The sequence below is a fragment of the Chenopodium quinoa genome, unplaced genomic scaffold, assembly GCF_001683475.1.
Source record: "Chenopodium quinoa cultivar QQ74 unplaced genomic scaffold, ASM168347v1, whole genome shotgun sequence".
NCBI lineage: Eukaryota > Viridiplantae > Streptophyta > Magnoliopsida > Caryophyllales > Amaranthaceae > Chenopodium > Chenopodium quinoa.
This window is the reverse complement of record NW_018742903.1, coordinates 2,242,763-2,257,295: the sequence shown is the minus strand read 5'-3', so window position 1 is coordinate 2,257,295 and position 14,533 is coordinate 2,242,763. Positions and strand designations below refer to the sequence as shown.

At 36.9% G+C, this 14,533-nt stretch overlaps 1 long non-coding RNA gene across 3 annotated transcripts; it reads right to left on the bottom strand.

The window, feature by feature from the left end:
* Positions 1 to 4,781: 4,781 nt before the first annotated feature.
* LOC110727230 lies at positions 4,782 to 9,645 on the bottom strand. 3 transcript variants are annotated; one of them, XR_002512508.1, is made up of 6 exons: positions 9,307 to 9,645; positions 8,370 to 8,416; positions 7,379 to 7,434; positions 6,787 to 6,942; positions 6,423 to 6,578; positions 4,782 to 5,203 (listed from the first exon to the last, which is right to left on the bottom strand). It is a non-coding gene; the product is annotated as an uncharacterized LOC110727230 (long non-coding RNA). The 3 variants fall into 3 exon arrangements; XR_002512509.1 differs by having other exon boundaries at positions 8,370 to 8,413; XR_002512510.1 differs by lacking the exon at positions 8,370 to 8,416.
* Positions 9,646 to 14,533: the final 4,888 nt, after the last annotated feature.

Here is a 14,533-nt window from a genome sequence, read left to right as displayed (position 1 = left end):
GACGATGGATCTTCATTTTTTCAACCAACATCTACCTAACCTTGGGATGGGATGGTGTGAAACTTATGCAATTTTTAAAACGAAATCTTGAGTGATTATTCCAAAATTTCGAAAGTTCTAAAATAATAAAAGTGTGCAAAAGGGCAAGTGTTCCAATGTCTTTGATATGAACACGTCTCAGATTGCGTCTCTTATTGAGTGCTCGGCACCGTGCATAGCTCCCTGACCTAAGCAACACTCGGTAATTACCATTGTATACGTGCTTAGCTTCCAGACTTAAGCAACTTTTAAGATTGTTTGTTTTTTTCACACTCTATATATGATGCTTAGCTTCCTAACCTAAGCAACATACATTTACAGCAAACTACTGTGCTTAGCTTCATGACCTAAGTGCATTCATTGATCGTGTCACATGATGTAATTGTCCTTAGCCTCCTGGCCTACAAACATTCATCATGCATACATTATTATCAAGACAAGCAATTCAAGTTGACAAGAAGAAAATCCATGTGATTTATCTCGCTTTGCTCAACGAGAAAGTTCAAAACTTCTTCCTTTTTTCATGTCTTTTCTTTTGGGGAAGTTCAAAAACATTTTTAAAAATTTTCTCGGCATGGAAATTCAAAACTTCTTCCATTTTTTTCGTATTTTTTCTTTTGGGGAAGTTCAAAAACTTTTTCAAATTTTTTCATCGAGGAAAGTTCGAAAACTCTTACTTCATTTTTCACGTCTTTCTTTTTCGGGAGAAAGTTGGTACCTTCACCTCATGACAAAAAAAATAACGGAAATTTTTTGAATTTTTTGCTTTTGCATTATCAGTTGCTTGTGTCTGTGCACATACTCAAACTATACTTATGCACACACAATCACAAGTCATACACATGTCATGTCAAGTCAAGCTTGGTCAAGTCAATCACAGTCCATACGAGTCCTTTGGCAAATTCTATTTTTCAGGTCTAAGGAACAATCAAATCATCAACATCTACAACCCACGTTCGGGGAAAATCAAACCATTATCATTTATCAAAGACCTAGTGATCATCTCTCGAGGCGAGGACGATTCACGTTGCAAGGTTCTTGAGGCACAGAGACTTGTAATTTCTCATTATCAGACAAGATTTTCTCAAGGCGAGGAAAATTGTCGTTTGTTGCACACTTCTCGAGGCGTAGAAGTCAGTAATTGTGTCCGAAGGTGTGGACGATTAACATTGCAAGACAAGCTTTTACCGAGGCGTGGAAAATTGCCAGTCATTGCAAACTTTTCAAAACGTAGAAGTCGCCGATTGTGTCCCAAGGCGTGGACAATTCACGTTGCAAGACAAGTTTTTCTCGAGGCGAGGAAAATTGTCGGTCGTTGCACACTTCTCAAGGCATAAAATTTGGCATTTGTGTCCCAAGGCTTGGACGATTCACGTTGCAAGAGACTTGTAATTTTTATTATCAGACAAGTTTTCCCGAGGCGTGGAAAATTTTCGGTCGTTGCACACTTCTCGAGGCGTAGAAGTCAACGATTATTTCCCGAGGCGTGGAAAAATATTATCTAACAAAATTCTCGAGGCGTGGAAAAATATCATCTAATAGAATTCCCAAGGAATGGAAAATTATCATCCGATAGATTTCTCGAGGCGTAGAAAACTACCAAACATATTTATCACTGATACACTGGTGTCAGATACGCATTCTAACGCTTTTCTGCAGGTATTGGCGTATACAGAGTGATTTAGGATCGCAAAATGTCTTAAATCATTCTTCGGCCCAATCGACCACTTTAACTGTTGTTTTCGAAACTTACGTTTCTACAAACTCAGTCAAAGTGGGGGCTTCTGTAGACACCTAAAAATGTCTCCCCAAAACCAAACTCGATGATGAACAATCTTCATTGCTATTATTGGTCGAGTCGAGTATTTAATTTTGGGAGTGCTTAAAACCCATATTTAGTCAAACATATTCAGTCCACTTATCAGTCCAAGCATTTATTCAAACTCAGTCCAACTCACATTTTAGCCTAAACCCTTTTTATTCATTTCGTGTTATTTATTAATTAAGCCCGATTAGTAAATAATGAAACCCTAAGCCTGAAATAAGTGCGGAATAGCTGAAATGGTGCATAATTATCACGTGCTTAATGCTTAAGAAAAAGATAAAATGAATTTAGACCAAATTCAGGAAAACTGATTTGCCGCGCCACGGCAAGTTTTGTCGCGTCACAACATATTGCTCCGCGACACATCAAATTGTACCGTGTCACGGCAATTTGCGCCGTGACATGGAAACTTTTAGGTTTAATTTCTTCACGGCGCTTCAATTCTAGGGTTTCGTGCTTCACCCCTCATATTTTCCCTATAAATACGAAGCTAATTTCACCAGTTTCTGGGGCACCAAATCATTCTCTCTTTCTCTCTTATGCTCTAGCCTAAACACTAGTCTTCCCTATTCTTCCACAATACATCCCCTAAGCACTCCCTTGAGTCTGTACTTTACCCGAGGTTCTAAACTTAAACCAAGGCGTGGAAGGTACGAAGAATTGTTTGAGGGTTTGGCCCCAAATAAACTCTAGTTTAATTTAATTTAATTTCCATTATTATTTATTATTTTCCTTAAAGTTACTAACAATTTATTCATGATGTAGCGATTTAAAGAAGCATGGAACATTGAGTAATTAATTGCTTAATTACTCTTATTTTTATTCTTATTGCTAGTATCATGATTAGGGTTATTATGATTTGATTTGACTAACATTATTATGGCTAAAATTCTTCCAATGTTAATAATGATTTTATTATTGTAATGATCACCATATTGCATGTTAAAGAGAATATGTAATTGAATATAACTCCTAATAAGATAATTTGGACAACTGGTTTAGGTTCCTTTTTAATATTGTTGTTTAATCAAGTGATCACTAATAATTAGAAATATTTGTTACATTTACATACAACCAATTTAGCATAATAATAGTTTGGGGCAAATTGAATCTTTGTTTGCATGCCTTTGAGATCGAAGGAATACTTTTCACAATAAGAATCGAGTAGAGGCCAATACAGGCGAACGTGACTCCATGACTCACTTCGTACCATCATCCCCGATCCCCCTTTCGTGGTTCCGAACCATATGGAGTTAGTAATCTTATGGATTATGAATGGGGTGTAACCTTCACGGGTCAATCGTTGTTGCCTATCGTTGTCCATTAATCGTGGTTTTTAAATGATCCGTGAACGGTTTACAAGTTCCTAAAAAAATTGTTGGCGGCTCCTTACTTTGCTTTGTCCTTAATCGTGTCCCTAATCGTATGTCTATTCCCGCTTCCTATGAGTGCCAAGCATATTCACAACATGCTTAACGTAGGCCCACTTCAAATGACGCCTACAAATAAGTAGGCAACCTCACATTGGGGTGCGGCCGTAATAAAAACGCATTCACTCATATTCACATTCACGCACGATTATATCAAGGGATCTCCAATGTTCATCCTTATCCATTTAAAGCTAAACTTGGGGGCTTGATCTCTGCTTCATTAGCCTACCCAGCCTTAGAGTCACCATCATTTTTCTCTTCTCAAAAATATTTTTCCACACCCTTAGCCTTTGCTGCCTAACCTTAGTGTCACTTTCACACACATCACACATACATAGCCAAATAATCCTTCCCTTAGGAACCCTTTCTCATGAAATCTTTATACAACTTTGAAGCATTCCTTGTTATCTTTAAATCCCTCATTATCATAATCGTCATTGCATCACAAAGAATGAGGTACTTAGCCTCTGTGCCTAAGTTATCCAAATACTTTCATTATAGGAACATCAATTGAGATAGTCTAGGATGCTACAATCCTTACACCATTAGATAAAACGATTAATACATACACTTAATTAAACATGCACCATTACTTGACACGTCAGAGCTAGCATGGCGCAATAGGAGCAGTTTTATTCTGTTCCAAATTCTGATCTTTTATCATCGTCCGACTCTCTTTTTTCCTTATAAATAGAGGTCATTTTCCCAATTTTCAATTCAGGTAGAACCATCAATCATAAGCTCCAATAAGTTATAATCACCTAGCTCCAATCATCATCATCAACCCTTATCAAATATCCATGTTCTGAGCCTTAGCCTAAACACATCCTTGATACTCTCCCAAATCATCCACAATACCTCATTCACGAGATTCTAATACTCTAAGCCATCCTCGACGTTGTCTTCGATCTCGGCGTGAAAGGTTAACAGTTATGAGGGTTTGGTCCCAAATCTATATTTCAATTCATATTTCATTTATTTACTTTATTGATTTAAACTTTCTTGAAATTTACTAACGTGTGTATTGTTTTAATAACAAGAAGGTTGAGGCATCAAAGTGAGTAATTCAATTACTTAATTATTCTTTTGATTTTGGTGTAAAAAATCATGTTTCGCATGTTTTTATGCTTCCTAGTATCATGTTACACTAGGCGAAAATACGTAATCCCCACCGGTTCAAACCCCCCATTTAGCACCGGTTTTGAACCGGTGGGGATTTGGGGGGTGCTTAAACCCCATACATTTCGCACCAGTTCAAAACTGGTGCGAAAAATGACTTTTCGCACCGGTTCTGGGTGAGAACCGGTGCCAAAAACTAAACTTTTCACACCAGTTTTGTCTTAGAACCGGTGCCAAAAGTCTCCAAAAATATTTAAAAAACCTTTAGCACCGGTTCTTTTCTAAAACCGGTGCCAAAAGTGCCTCAAAAAATTAAAATTTCTTTTTTTTCATTTTTTTCACTTAAATTGTACAAATACTTATATATATAATCATAATATACATAAAACACATATATTTTCTTCAATATTTGTGTCATACATCCATTAAAGAGCACTACATCTTTGATAAATAGAATAAAAACTAAGACAAAAAAAACAGCAGACTGCAGCAGCTCCCACTGACCCCAAGCCTGCAACAGAGAATGAGACAGCACAGCCACACCACGACCAGCAACCCCAGCAGCAGCTACAAGCAAAACAGCAACCAAAAGCTACACCACGGCTAGGCAGCCAGCACCAGACCCAGCACGAGCTGTCAAAACCAGCAGAGCAACAGCACAATAGTGCAACAACAGCACAAACATACAGCAACTTGTCAGCAAAGCAGCACTGAACACAGCAGCGCAACCACAACAGCAGACAGCAGGCAGAACAGCAGACCAACAGGCAGCAAACAGCAGACAGCAAACCTATACATAAAATCCTAAGATTAAACATTTAACAATTCTAGGAAGAGTTTTGTACATACTCCTCGTAGTCGGGCTAGGGTTACTTACTATAATTATCTTAAACATAACCCTATGATCAGAGAAAACCTCAATTATATTCTGCCTGCAGGGAACAAGCCTAATACCAGCAGTAGTGAAATCATGTCCTTCGCATTTTTTAAAAAGGTTTGGCATATTAGTGCCTAGGATAAATTCACAAGTGCTTAAGTTGTTGTCTGAGAAAGGAAAAGGGAATAGATAGGTTTTTTTTGTTTTTAATTTGTTCCTTGACAATGGAAGGTGAAAATGGAAAACAAGAATTTGAAACAAACCAAGAAAATGGGCCGGGTGTAATTAGTCAAAAGAGCTTGAGAGGAAACAAAAAAAAAGGGAGATAACAGAAGGAAAAAGCACTTGTGAATATGGATAACGCATACGAGACTACTTCACAAAGACAGTAAAAAGTGTGGAAGGATTACAAAAATTATCTGTGAATATATGCGAATTAAAAAAAATCAAAGTTTGTTCAAGATTACTATTAGTTGTATCAAGTTTTCTGGAAAAAAAAAAAGGACTCAGTACAGTTATCCAGCAAGACACACGACTCTAGTTATTTTGAGGTCATTACAAACGTACGAGCATTTCATTGACACAAACCAAGCAAGAAATTGAAAAATAAATGTCGGTTGAAAAAAAAGTAAGTAATAACAGTATTTACCCTTAGACTCCAAATTCTGAATCAATAGTACTTGTATATTGATTTCTGACAAAAGACACTAAAGTGAATAGCTTGCTATGAATGCTATCACTTGACCTCAGTTGTGTCCAACATGATGTTTGTGCTTTTCTGGCATAACTGACCATTGAGATACAGTGCAAAAGTGCAATCAGCTTCATCTGAATGCACTTAGAAGTTAGAAGTAAACATCAAAGTTTTTTAGAGAACTTCATTTGGATTGTTTAAAAGGTTTAGTATAATCAGCTCAAAGAAACATTGATTGCCTAAGCCAACAGCATATTGAAAGGATTAAAAACTACAGATGTATACATAAATAACAACCCTTCCCTGGCTTCCATAATTTAATTATCTAGAGGTAGATAGGGCACAAATCTCGTCAAATTTATGTACGTCTAATCTAATTCAGATAGAAGAATATCAAATCAACTAATTTTACAAAACAATGAGAGAAGGCTAACTCACTCTTCATCGTAGCTTTCATCCTCTGACCTCTCCTATTTGCTGATTGATGCTCGCTTGCCAATTGAGCAGCATCGATTGCAACAGTTCCCATCTCAATGAGGAACCACTATCCACTACTTAGAGGCAACACTCCTATATCTTAACGTGTCCAAGCTCCTAATCAAATGGGGTTTATACTAGTCATGTTTCAGTTTATAAGAGGAAATGACAACCTAGAGTAATATATTTAAAATATAGACAAGTTCCAATAAAAAAAAATCAAAAAATCTTTGAAAGCCGTCAGAATCATTACCACTCATACAGCCAAACTAAATGGTCAATAGTCTCAATACCCACAATCTTTTAAGTAATTCAAATAATTTACCTTGTTCAGAGCTTCAAGTAACAGTGATTCTGCTTCATCAAAATTTCCCATATGCATACAATAGACAGCCTTGCCATTCAGGATCAATCCAGTCACTGAATACTTCTCAGAGAAATCCTGGAAGATGAGATATGCCTCCTATATCTTGGAACCTCCCTATAACAAAGAAAACGTATCTTTAGCGGTCAACTCAAGTAAATTCATGCAGTATACCTCAAAAAGTTGAAACCAAGAAAGCATGTTATGGAGGTTTTTCTTAAAGCTAACTCTGCTGTGTTAGGTATAGCCCCACATTAATTAAGAAAAAGAAATACATGCAGCTCGGTCAATTCTATTTGCAACAAAGCAAAAATTTCATGTTCATGTATACATGAAACCAGAACAGGTTCACACATGACAGGCAGGTCATGTCAGTAGGCATCAGCATTTAAATGATGTGCAGATCATGTACATACTGGTAATTTAAGCAACTAACTCATAGATAGTAAGGTAGAAATTAGTACTTTTCATTTTCTCCAGTTTTAGGCAGAATAGCTATCAGTAAGAAAAGGGATTTCAAAATCATTTATAGTTTTGCGAAGTAAATTCTCACCTTCATCGGGATTAGAGGAAAAAGACCCATCTGGGTAATCACTTTCATTATCAGGCCTGCATAAAAAAAAAAAAAAAGAAAAAAAAAAAAAAAACAAGTTAACAGTAATCAAAATTTTCTCACTAATGTATAAAATGAGCAAAAGGAGAGTATGAAAACAGAAAATCATAATCGCCTACTGCTAGAGTGCTTTGTGCTAGCTACTAAGAAGCGATTTTTTTTGTCTTTGTATCAGAGACCCTCAGAGTTATGTACAAATACATTCACTAGATTTTGAGGTGAATTTTTGAGTAATAACATAGAATAAATACAATAATGTCAAGGCTAGAAGAGTAGTTCTGATATACAAAGTATAAAACTTAGTTTCTATTTCAGTTCCATAAATTGCTTACATTAATTTACAGAGTTTAGCTATTTAGCTGACTGTTACTTAGCTAACATCAAACAAAAAATGATATAGAAGTTCCCTTCATCTCTCTATAGCTTTCTCCATTCTCCTACTTCAGTTTAATCTTTACCCACACTACAAGGCATCTCAATTTCAATACAACTTAGACGACTACCTATTGATGTTGGCACAATGTACTACGGAAAATTAGACACTACGAGCAAATCTATAAACTCAAAAATTGTATCAAGGAACTATCCTAATGTGAAAGAGCCATAACATACAAATATTAAAGACTGTAAAGGCTCATTCAATGAATGCGAATGAATTTACATTTTGGAAGCAATGGCTCAGGCTAATGTCCATGGTAATGTTTTGTCAACATTTAGACTGTCAAAAGCTCAATTAGTAACAAGACCGCCATAAAGGGCAAACAAACCAATGAGAAGCATCCCACTAACTTAGCATCCAACTAACACTAAATGTAGCCCTTTTTTAAATATGAGTAATACAATAATACAGAGTACTACTTAGCTTAATTCGAAGAATCTAAACTAGTAAAGATACCAGGAAAAAAAATAGTGATAAATTGATCAGACTTACCCTTATCAGTAGTTTTCATTAGAACAATTAGACCCTTAGAGTTCCTGCTGGTGTGATGAAACAAAAGAATTACACTCAGTTTTATAATTTACAAATATAAAACATAAAAATGACTGTATGATTTAGACTCCCTGACCAACACACAACCTTCCTATGTCATTCGTTCCTGCAATAGTGGTCTTTGTGATTGGGACACGCTTTGCCAACATTTCCCTAATTGATTTTGGTGTGGCGATATTTGTTCATGGAATTAGAATTAACAGTCTTATACTATAATAAGTATCTTCAGTTGAAATGACTATTAGTAATCAATCTTTTTGCGTTTTCATACCATAAGTTGTACACCAATTTCCCACTTCTAAAGAATCAAATTGACTTAGAAAAACAAATCAACCAATACAGAAAACACCAATATTCTATTCACTATAGCAAGAATTTAACTTAGTTCCGCAAAATAAATTTTAAATCTAACTCAATGCCATCATATTCTACTTAATACAGATAAATTTAACTCAATGGAATAAAATAAATTTCAAAATTTTCAACATATACAATAACAAGGGTTCACGAATTATATATTAACAACAATAATGTATGTACATAAATTGAAAGAGACCTGACGAAATTGAATTGCATGACATTCTTCCAATTAACCATTAATTGGAAAACCCTTAATTTCTTCCAATTAACGGCCTCGAGAAATTAGAAAACCCTTAATTTCTTCCAATTAACCTCAGTTGGCAAAAATCACTCAAACATAGAACAAATTCACGAGTAAATCCATTAAAAATCAATCCAATAACACAACCAGATTCGACAACCCTAAAACAACAACAACAAAATCAACCAACAATTCAACAATCGCAAAGAAGATCAAAATCAAGAACAACTAAAAAAAATAAAATCAAAACCAAAAGGAAGCGAAATCGAAGCAAACCAGGAGCAGCTTCAATGGAGGTGAGAAAGCTCAGATTCGGCTTCAATGGAGAATATAGAGCACGATTCAATGGAGGCGGAGGTGCTGCTTCAATGGAGTGAGAAGGCGGAGGTGCTGCTTCAATGGAGTGAGAAAGCTAGGGCAATTCAGGATTCTGGATAGAGAACGAAGGCGAAAACGAGAGGGAAATTAAAAGTACTGAACATGGAAAGAAAGAAGAAGAAAAGCAGCCCGGTTTTTTTTTATATTTCGTAAATCGCACCGGTTTATTAGGAACCGGTGGAAAAAGTATTTTCCCCAATCCCGCCCATTTCTTTTTCTCACCGGTTTTCAAGAACCTGTGCGAAAAGTGCGCTGCGTAATTCATTTTTTCTACTAGTGTTAGGATGATTTTATGATTTCTAGTATCATGTTTAGGATAATGCTTCGATTTTCGTTAGTAATGACATGCTAGGATTTGTTATTAATCTGTTTAGTATCATGCCTAGGATCTTACAATTAACGATGTTTTGATGATGTTTTATGATGATGATTGTTGTATTAATTATATGTTGCTTGATTATTCATGATTTATTGCTATTGCTTGATCACGCCCTTTTTGCTGGTTTAAAGGGAATTTGTACTTGAAATCACGCCTAATAAGATAATTAATAATTTGATTTAGGCTAATATGATTTTAATTCAAGTGATCACCAATAATAGATTTGATTGTGCATTAATAATAAACCAATACAGATTAAACGGGTTTAGGATTAACTTGATGTATGTATGTTGATTGAAAAGCGCACATGAATATCATAAGAATTAAGTAGAGGCCTATTTAGGGCAGGTTCAATCTCTTTTAGGTTGGATTCATAATATCATCCCCGAACATCCAGCCATGGTTTCGGACCACTATGGATTTAGCGATCTCCGTAATCGTGAATGGGGTGTAACCTTCACACCCGTGAACGATTTATAAGTTCCTAAAACTTGTTGGCGACTCTTTTATCTCTAGCTTTTTTCCCTTGGAACGCCGCCATGCTTAAAAACATGAACCACAGTAAGGCTCAAAGATGAGTTTGAAAAATTCCCTATAGCTAGGAAAGAGGAGTCAAACTTCCTTGATTCTTGATCCAATACCAATGCATAAGAGTATATCAAGTCATGTACCTAGAACAAGACACACAAACATTTCCATGAGAGAAAATCTTTACTAAAAAGAAAAGAAAATGAAAGCAATAAAACACGGGTTACTTCCCGAGAAAGGCTCACTTAAGGTCCAAGCTCAACCGCTCTAGTAAATAATATTGCAGCGATTGCAAGAGCTTGTCAAATGCACTACTACATATCTCATAAGAAAGTAAGTATGCACATGCCGAAATGGGGGCATGCCACAAGCTTAGTGCACACCTACAAAAGTGAGAAGAGCTACGCCAAGAAGAGGAAGGAGAGAAGGGAAAACAAGAATATAAGAAAAAGAAGAAGAAATAAAAGAAAAGGAAGAAAGCATACTCTTGTCAACAAAATATTTTTGGTTGGATGTCCCACCATTATCCTCAATAGTCATCAAATGAGGCACTTGGGGGTACTAAAGGCTCTTCAAAAGGAGGGGAAATGAGAAAAGAAGGTAATGACATGGGATAGGAAGGAACAAGTTCGAGCTTTCTTGTAAATGGGATGTAAGGTGAAGAAATAGGAATTGATTGCTCACTTACCATTGAATCACAAGCTCTCTCCTCCAATAAACTTACATCCAAAGGGCTCTCCTCCAACTCATCATCATTTAAATCAACATCATCATTTAAATCAAGTGCATTTTTCAATCTCATCTTCCTCATAAACTTCACACCCTAAATGAGCTGTCAAAAGCTTTAAATCATCATCAAGGTTCAAAGGAAGCTCATTAAAGGGTTGAGGGTCAAACTTGGGAGGTAGCTCAAGATAAACACAAGGATCGCAATTTCCCACTAATAAGGCCTCACCATCCTCAATGGTGGAAAATGTAGAAGAAAAAGGATCATCAAAGGTGAAAGAGGAAGGCAATGGTTGTAGATTTGAGATAGGATTTGGAGACTCAATCTCACAAAACACTTCACTCTCATCTTCATGATCATTAAAAGTAAGCTCTACCTCCTCAACCTTCTCATATTTAACCTCATCTTCATCAAAATCATCTAAGCTCAAGGCCTCACCCTCAAAGCAACCATGGTTATCACTCAAAGGAGATGGGATGGAAGAAGATTGGTTTTCAAAATTAAAAGATGGAGAAATGAAATCATAATCAAGGGATGGGTGGGGGAATTGACTCACCAATTGGTTCTTCAAGACTAGAAACCTCTTAGTCCTCATCACCCTCAAACATCCAATCCCCCATGGAAACTACTTCATCCTCCTCATCATTCTCTTTCCTCACATCTTCTCCACGCTTAAAAAATTGCAATGAGCCATCCTTTAAATATTTAAATTACCATTTCCTCAACATTAAGAGAAGCTAATATTTTAAGTTTCTCTTCAACTCCATCTAAAGGCTTAATGGAAAGAAATTCAAGTTGGAATGGAGGTTCAAAATGCAAACACTCTTGGGAAACATCCATCTCTACTCCCTTTTCCTTGCTCATATGCTCTCTAACATCCTCCTCACACACTTTTGAACTCTCAAAACAATCATCATCATCTTCCACATCTACAAAAGTTGTAGAAACTTCATTGACATTCAACATTGATGACAATTGACATCTCATCTCCTCATTTCTCCTACAAACGTCCTCATTTCTCTCTTCCATCTTTTTCATCATTTCCATTTGGCTTCTCATAGTCTCCAAACATCTCATCTCATCTCATATGGCTCCAAAAATTAGAATTCATCTCCAATTCTTTCAATGAATTACCAATTTGATCATAAAGAGACTCAAAGCTAGGCTCTAAAGATTGAAAAGATGAAGAAGAATGAGGATCATTATGGGGAGAGGAACCATATGCATGCATGTGGGGATCAACATTAGAGATATGTGTGGCATCATCAAAATGGGGAATGGGGGTACAATTAGGCATGCAAGATTCATCAAACGTGGAGCTTAGAACATCACAATTATCTATAGAAGTATTTGAATAACCATAACCACGATAATAAGTATCACTAGCAAACCACACATAAAATTCCCAAGCATCATCAATTAGTAATGCTCGAAATTCACCGTTAAACATGCTTTCAACAATGTCTCTTGTTTTCTCATTCAACTCATGATAACAAATCTCACAAGCCTCCCAAAGTTCACAACCATGGTAATTTATGAATTTCTCTAACCAATCAAAATACACCCAAAATGGCTCATTTTTAAATTGAGGAAATGAGGTACTTGCCAATTTTTTTATCAAAATAAGCAAAAATCAAATAAAATAAAAGTATATACAAAGACCTAGACTCAAACAATAAAAAACACTCAAACATAGACACTGTTCCCCGGCAACGACGCCATTTTTTACGTAGAGAAAACTAGCAAGCAACTACTCACTATCAATCATACAAGTTTTACCCAAACACTAGCAAGCAACTACTCACTAACAATCATCATCCAATTCAAACAAGTAATTGAAATCAAGAATCAACCAAATATGAAGAACAAACTAATCTAATCAAGAATCAAGCAACAAACTAAATCAAACAAGCATGAAATTAAAGAAAGCAATAAGATGAGATAGAGTAATAAATGTTCATTGATAATTGAGAATATTTTCAATACAATTGTCACTCTTGAATCTTCAATCTCTCAAATCAACATTGAATTTTCTCACTTTCTCTCTCTAAAACTACTCCTAAGCTAGCCTAATATAGGGAGAGAAGCTCTCAACCTAAGCCTAATTATGAGGGAAAAAATAAAAATGAAATCTACCCAAAATAGAAGGTCCGTACATATTTATAGTTATAAAAGAAAATAGAAGAAAAATAAGCAAAACCGCAAAATAGGGCTGCTTGGGCATACTGATCTGCTCGGCCGAGCAAATGCCTATGCCCGAGAATACCCTATTTTGGCTCGGGTTGTGCTTGGCCGAGCTAATGCTGTTTGACTGAGCTGCTGCTTGCGAACGGGAGATTCTTGGTGTTTCGGGGTTTTCTGATGTCCTGCGGGAGAGTTACAATTCTGAGACTGGAACCGGACGCCTATACCTGCAAAACAAACGGAGACTCCGAGTGATTAGAGTTCCGCCTCCAACGGTCAAGTTAGTACTTGTGTAAGGAGTAATTAATGCGGAAGAATGTAAATGTGTCTCTCTAGGTGAGAGTGTTAATGTGCGTAATCCCCCTAAATGAGGATTAATGAAGGTATTTATAACCTTGGGAAGCGTGCCAATTTCTAGGTTTGGGTTAAACCTAAGGCTGACTGGGCTTTTTCCAAGGATTGGGCCTAGGTGGCCGATTATCCCATGTGTCATGGGGAGGACACGTGTTGTGTCGCAATTGGTCCATGGTGGACGAATCACTGACTGACACGTGGCAGGCTCCTATTTGCCCATGTAAAGGACACGTGACGGAACCTGATTGGTCCACTTGTCAGATAGTGATTGGAGGGAAAAATCCCCTAATCATTTGCCCTTCATAGGTGGCACGTGACTGGTCACATGTCACCTGTGATAGGTGTCGGATCGTAATAGGCGACGACCTGCTACAGGTGTCATTTAGTGAAAGGCCGAGAGTCTTTCCCGCTCAAATTTTGAATTTGGAAGTGACCCTTCGTCTTCTCATTTTGCCTATATAAGGGCATGTTAACTTCAGATATTTTCACACTTGAGAACTTTTATAAGAGAACACTCGGACCCCTGAACCTGCTTTGACATTTCGGACATTTCCAGCCTACCGCCTGCTCTGACAAGTCGACTAATACTCAGATTACTTTTCAGATCTTCGTCAAATTCTCTCTCGTTCAGGTAACCGTCTGTTCTCTCATTCTTTTTCTTTTTATTTTTTCTTTTTGAAATGGCACCACGGAAGCACACGACACGACCTAGGTTAGTGATCAGCCGGTCACCGGGGACGGCTAAGTCTAGGACTAGGAGTGCCGCCTGCCCCTTTTCGAACCAATCTTTTCCCTTTATACAAAGTCCGACTTTCTCTGTGTCTATGCAGAACATAATGGCCAGAACAAAAAGAACTGATAGGATCACAAATTTAGACGGCTCCTCCTACCAGGTGCCGATTAGTGAGACATCTGACTAGGCGCCAGATGTTGAAGTGGATCAAGGCGGCTTA